Here is a 7,388-nt window from a genome sequence, read left to right on the forward strand (position 1 = left end):
GTATCTCCTACAGGGAAAGTGCCAGGAGGGAATTGTCGAGCTTGTTCTCAGTGTCTCTGAGAATTGCTCTGATTATCTGTGTGACCTCTTTGCTAAGACTCTCCAGAGAGCCGTCCTCAAAACAAACACACATCTTGACATATCTCCCACATTGATCGCAGTGTCTCCAGAAACGGCATTCAAGGAGCCAGGACCTTTTCTCCCTACACTGTCCATTGAGTTGTCCTCAAAACCAATATACATCCTGCTATATCTCCCACATGGAAAGTGCCAGGAGGGAGAAGTGGGGATTATGTTTAGACTTTCTCGGAACTGCTTCAAATCAACTAGATATCTTTGTGCTGTAAATCTCCCAACAGCCAAACGCAAAAGCAGCAAACATCTCGCTGTATGTCCCACATCCAAAGTGCCAAGAGAGAGCTTGCTCTCCCTGTCTTTGAGTACTGTTTTCACTGTCCCGGTTACCTCTTTCCTAACGTTCTCTTCAGAGCTGCAGTGAAACCAGGAACCACGTGGAGAAGGCACCCACACTGAAAGTGCCTGGAGGGAACATTGGGGCTTCTTCTCAGTGTCTCTGACATAGGGTTTCACTGTCCCGGGAAAGTCTCTGCTAACACCGTGCAGAGCGCTGTGCCCAACATACAGAAACGTCTTGCGGTATCTCCTACAGGGAAAGTGCCAGGAGGGAATTGTGGAGCTTGTTCTCAGTGTCTCTGAGAATTGCTCTGATTATCTGTGTGACCTCTTTGCTAAGACTCTCCAGAGAGCCGTCCTCAAAACAAACACACATCTTGACATATCTCCCACATTGATCGCAGTGTCTCCAGAAACGGCATTCAAGGAGCCAGGACCTTTTCTCCCTACACTGTCCATTGAGTTGTCCTCAAAACCAATATACATCCTGCTATATCTCCCACATGGAAAGTGCCAGGAGGGAGAAGTGGGGATTATGTTTAGACTTTCTCGGAACTGCTTCAAATCAACTAGATATCTTTGTGCTGTAAATCTCCCAACAGCCAAACGCAAAAGCAGCAAACATCTCGCTGTATGTCCCACATCCAAAGTGCCAAGAGAGAGCTTGCTCTCCCTGTCTTTGAGTACTGTTTTCACTGTCCCGGTTACCTCTTTGCTAACGTTCTCTTCAGAGCCGCAGTGAAACCAGGAACCACGTGGAGAAGGCACCCACACTGAAAGTGCCTGGAGGGAACATTGGGGCTTCTTCTCAGTGTCTCTGACATAGGGTTTCACTGTCCCGGGAAAGTCTCTGCTAACACCGTGCAGAGCGCTGTGCCCAATATACAGAAACGTCTTGCGGTATCTCCTACAGGGAAAGTGCCAGGAGGGAATTGTGGAGCTTGTTCTCAGTGTCTCTGAGAATTGCTCTGATTATCTGTGTGACCTCTTTGCTAAGACTCTCCAGAGAGCCGTCCTCAAAACAAACACACATCTTGACATATCTCCCACATTGATCGCAGTGTCTCCAGAGACGGCATTCAAGGAGCCAGGACCTTTTCTCCCTACACTGTCCATTGAGTTGTCCTCAAAACCAATATACATCCTGCTATATCTCCCACATGGAAAGTGCCAGGAGGGAGAAGTGGGGATTATGTTTAGACTTTCTCGGAACTGCTTCAAATCAACTAGATATCTTTGTGCTGTAAATCTCCCAACAGCCAAATGTAAAAGCAGCAAACATCTCGCTGTATGTCCCACATCCAAAGTGCCAAGAGAGAGCTTGCTCTCCCTGTCTTTGAGTACTGTTTTCACTGTCCCGGTTACCTCTTCCCTAACGTTCTCTTCAGAGCTGCAGTGAAACCAGGAACCACGTGGAGAAGGCACCCACACTGAAAGTGCCTGGAGGGAACATTGGGGCTTCTTCTCAGTGTCTCTGACATAGGGTTTCACTGTCCCGGGAAAGTCTCTGCTAACACCGTGCAGAGCGCTGTGCCCAATATACAGAAACGTCTTGCGGTATCTCCTACAGGGAAAGTGCCAGGAGGGAATTGTGGAGCTTGTTCTCAGTGTCTCTGAGAATTGCTCTGATTATCTGTGTGACCTCTTTGCTAAGACTCTCCAGAGAGCCGTCCTCAAAACAAACACACATCTTGACATATCTCCCACATTGATCGCAGTGTCTCCAGAAACGGCATTCAAGGAGCCAGGACCTTTTCTCCCTACACTGTCCATTGAGTTGTCCTCAAAACCAATATACATCCTGCTATATCTCCCACATGGAAAGTGCCAGGAGGGAGAAGTGGGGATTATGTTTAGACTTTCTCGGAACTGCTTCAAATCAACTAGATATCTTTGTGCTGTAAATCTCCCAACAGCCAAACGCAAAAGCAGCAAACATCTCGCTGTATGTCCCACATCCAAAGTGCCAAGAGAGAGCTTGCTCTCCCTGTCTTTGAGTACTGTTTTCACTGTCCCGGTTACCTCTTTCCTAACGTTCTCTTCAGAGCTGCAGTGAAACCAGGAACCACGTGGAGAAGGCACCCACACTGAAAGTGCCTGGAGGGAACATTGGGGCTTCTTCTCAGTGTCTCTGACATAGGGTTTCACTGTCCCGGGAAAGTCTCTGCTAACACCGTGCAGAGCGCTGTGCCCAATATACAGAAACGTCTTGCGGTATCTCCTACAGGGAAAGTGCCAGGAGGGAATTGTCGAGCTTGTTCTCAGTGTCTCTGAGAATTGCTCTGATTATCTGTGTGACCTCTTTGCTAAGACTCTCCAGAGAGCCGTCCTCAAAACAAACACACATCTTGACATATCTCCCACATTGATCGCAGTGTCTCCAGAAACGGCATTCAAGGAGCCAGGACCTTTTCTCCCTACACTGTCCATTGAGTTGTCCTCAAAACCAATATACATCCTGCTATATCTCCCACATGGAAAGTGCCAGGAGGGAGAAGTGGGGATTATGTTTAGACTTTCTCGGAACTGCTTCAAATCAACTAGATATCTTTGTGCTGTAAATCTCCCAACAGCCAAACGCAAAAGCAGCAAACATCTCGCTGTATGTCCCACATCCAAAGTGCCAAGAGAGAGCTTGCTCTCCCTGTCTTTGAGTACTGTTTTCACTGTCCCGGTTACCTCTTTGCTAACGTTCTCTTCAGAGCTGCAGTGAAACCAGGAACCACGTGGAGAAGGCACCCACACTGAAAGTGCCTGGAGGGAACATTGGGGCTTCTTCTCAGTGTCTCTGACATAGGGTTTCACTGTCCCGGGAAAGTCTCTGCTAACACCGTGCAGAGCGCTGTGCCCAATATACAGAAACGTCTTGCGGTATCTCCTACAGGGAAAGTGCCAGGAGGGAATTGTGGAGCTTGTTCTCAGTGTCTCTGAGAATTGCTCTGATTATCTGTGTGACCTCTTTGCTAAGACTCTCCAGAGAGCCGTCCTCAAAACAAACACACATCTTGACATATCTCCCACATTGATCGCAGTGTCTCCAGAAACGGCATTCAAGGAGCCAGGACCTTTTCTCCCTACACTGTCCATTGAGTTGTCCTCAAAACCAATATACATCCTGCTATATCTCCCACATGGAAAGTGCCAGGAGGGAGAAGTGGGGATTATGTTTAGACTTTCTCGGAACTGCTTCAAATCAACTAGATATCTTTGTGCTGTAAATCTCCCAACAGCCAAACGCAAAAGCAGCAAACATCTCGCTGTATGTCCCACATCCAAAGTGCCAAGAGAGAGCTTGCTCTCCCTGTCTTTGAGTACTGTTTTCACTGTCCCGGTTACCTCTTTCCTAACGTTCTCTTCAGAGCTGCAGTGAAACCAGGAACCACGTGGAGAAGGCACCCACACTGAAAGTGCCTGGAGGGAACATTGGGGCTTCTTCTCAGTGTCTCTGACATAGGGTTTCACTGTCCCGGGAAAGTCTCTGCTAACACCGTGCAGAGCGCTGTGCCCAATATACAGAAACGTCTTGCGGTATCTCCTACAGGGAAAGTGCCAGGAGGGAATTGTGGAGCTTGTTCTCAGTGTCTCTGAGAATTGCTCTGATTATCTGTGTGACCTCTTTGCTAAGACTCTCCAGAGAGCCGTCCTCAAAACAAACACACATCTTGACATATCTCCCACATTGATCGCAGTGTCTCCAGAGACGGCATTCAAGGAGCCAGGACCTTTTCTCCCTACACTGTCCATTGAGTTGTCCTCAAAACCAATATACATCCTGCTATATCTCCCACATGGAAAGTGCCAGGAGGGAGAAGTGGGGATTATGTTTAGACTTTCTCGGAACTGCTTCAAATCAACTAGATATCTTTGTGCTGTAAATCTCCCAACAGCCAAATGTAAAAGCAGCAAACATCTCGCTGTATGTCCCACATCCAAAGTGCCAAGAGAGAGCTTGCTCTCCCTGTCTTTGAGTACTGTTTTCACTGTCCCGGTTACCTCTTTGCTAACGTTCTCTTCAGAGCTGCAGTGAAACCAGGAACCACGTGGAGAAGGCACCCACACTGAAAGTGCCTGGAGGGAACATTGGGGCTTCTTCTCAGTGTCTCTGACATAGGGTTTCACTGTCCCGGGAAAGTCTCTGCTAACACCGTGCAGAGCGCTGTGCCCAATATACAGAAACGTCTTGCGGTATCTCCTACAGGGAAAGTGCCAGGAGGGAATTGTGGAGCTTGTTCTCAGGGCCTCTGAGAATTGCTCTGATTATCTGTGTGACCTCTTTGCTAAGACTCTCCAGAGAGCCGTCCTCAAAACCAACACACATCTTGACATATCTCCCACATTGATCGCAGTGTCTCCAGAAACGGCATTCAAGGAGCCAGGACCTTTTCTCCCTACACTGTCCATTGAGTTGTCCTCAAAACCAATATACATCCTGCTATATCTCCCACATGGAAAGTGCCAGGAGGGAGAAGTGGGGATTATGTTTAGACTTTCTCGGAACTGCTTCAAATCAACTAGATATCTTTGTGCTGTAAATCTCCCAACAGCCAAACGCAAAAGCAGCAAACATCTCGCTGTATGTCCCACATCCAAAGTGCCAAGAGAGAGCTTGCTCTCCCTGTCTTTGAGTACTGTTTTCACTGTCCCGGTTACCTCTTTCCTAACGTTCTCTTCAGAGCTGCAGTGAAACCAGGAACCACGTGGAGAAGGCACCCACACTGAAAGTGCCTGGAGGGAACATTGGGGCTTCTTCTCAGTGTCTCTGACATAGGGTTTCACTGTCCCGGGAAAGTCTCTGCTAACACCGTGCAGAGCGCTGTGCCCAATATACAGAAACGTCTTGCGGTATCTCCTACAGGGAAAGTGCCAGGAGGGAATTGTGGAGCTTGTTCTCAGTGTCTCTGAGAATTGCTCTGATTATCTGTGTGACCTCTTTGCTAAGACTCTCCAGAGAGCCGTCCTCAAAACAAACACACATCTTGACATATCTCCCACATTGATCGCAGTGTCTCCAGAAACGGCATTCAAGGAGCCAGGACCTTTTCTCCCTACACTGTCCATTGAGTTGTCCTCAAAACCAATATACATCCTGCTATATCTCCCACATGGAAAGTGCCAGGAGGGAGAAGTGGGGATTATGTTTAGACTTTCTCGGAACTGCTTCAAATCAACTAGATATCTTTGTGCTGTAAATCTCCCAACAGCCAAACGCAAAAGCAGCAAACATCTCGCTGTATGTCCCACATCCAAAGTGCCAAGAGAGAGCTTGCTCTCCCTGTCTTTGAGTACTGTTTTCACTGTCCCGGTTACCTCTTTGCTAACGTTCTCTTCAGAGCCGCAGTGAAACCAGGAACCACGTGGAGAAGGCACCCACACTGAAAGTGCCTGGAGGGAACATTGGGGCTTCTTCTCAGTGTCTCTGACATAGGGTTTCACTGTCCCGGGAAAGTCTCTGCTAACACCGTGCAGAGCGCTGTGCCCAACGTACAGAAACGTCTTGCGGTATCTCCTACAGGGAAAGTGCCAGGAGGGAATTGTCGAGCTTGTTCTCAGTGTCTCTGAGAATTGCTCTGATTATCTGTGTGACCTCTTTGCTAAGACTCTCCAGAGAGCCGTCCTCAAAACAAACACACATCTTGACATATCTCCCACATTGATCGCAGTGTCTCCAGAAACGGCATTCAAGGAGCCAGGACCTTTTCTCCCTACACTGTCCATTGAGTTGTCCTCAAAACCAATATACATCCTGCTATATCTCCCACATGGAAAGTGCCAGGAGGGAGAAGTGGGGATTATGTTTAGACTTTCTCGGAACTGCTTCAAATCAACTAGATATCTTTGTGCTGTAAATCTCCCAACAGCCAAACGCAAAAGCAGCAAACATCTCGCTGTATGTCCCACATCCAAAGTGCCAAGAGAGAGCTTGCTCTCCCTGTCTTTGAGTACTGTTTTCACTGTCCCGGTTACCTCTTTCCTAACGTTCTCTTCAGAGCTGCAGTGAAACCAGGAACCACGTGGAGAAGGCACCCACACTGAAAGTGCCTGGAGGGAACATTGGGGCTTCTTCTCAGTGTCTCTGACATAGGGTTTCACTGTCCCGGGAAAGTCTCTGCTAACACCGTGCAGAGCGCTGTGCCCAACATACAGAAACGTCTTGCGGTATCTCCTACAGGGAAAGTGCCAGGAGGGAATTGTGGAGCTTGTTCTCAGTGTCTCTGAGAATTGCTCTGATTATCTGTGTGACCTCTTTGCTAAGACTCTCCAGAGAGCCGTCCTCAAAACAAACACACATCTTGACATATCTCCCACATTGATCGCAGTGTCTCCAGAGACGGCATTCAAGGAGCCAGGACCTTTTCTCCCTACACTGTCCATTGAGTTGTCCTCAAAACCAATATACATCCTGCTATATCTCCCACATGGAAAGTGCCAGGAGGGAGAAGTGGGGATTATGTTTAGACTTTCTCGGAACTGCTTCAAATCAACTAGATATCTTTGTGCTGTAAATCTCCCAACAGCCAAACGCAAAAGCAGCAAACATCTCGCTGTATGTCCCACATCCAAAGTGCCAAGAGAGAGCTTGCTCTCCCTGTCTTTGAGTACTGTTTTCACTGTCCCGGTTACCTCTTTGCTAACGTTCTCTTCAGAGCCGCAGTGAAACCAGGAACCACGTGGAGAAGGCACCCACACTGAAAGTGCCTGGAGGGAACATTGGGGCTTCTTCTCAGTGTCTCTGACATAGGGTTTCACTGTCCCGGGAAAGTCTCTGCTAACACCGTGCAGAGCGCTGTGCCCAATATACAGAAACGTCTTGCGGTATCTCCTACAGGGAAAGTGCCAGGAGGGAATTGTGGAGCTTGTTCTCAGTGTCTCTGAGAATTGCTCTGATTATCTGTGTGACCTCTTTGCTAAGACTCTCCAGAGAGCCGTCCTCAAAACAAACACACATCTTGACATATCTCCCACATTGATCGCAG

Source organism: Larus michahellis, unplaced genomic scaffold, assembly GCF_964199755.1.
Source record: "Larus michahellis unplaced genomic scaffold, bLarMic1.1 SCAFFOLD_39, whole genome shotgun sequence".
Lineage (NCBI taxonomy): Eukaryota > Metazoa > Chordata > Aves > Charadriiformes > Laridae > Larus > Larus michahellis.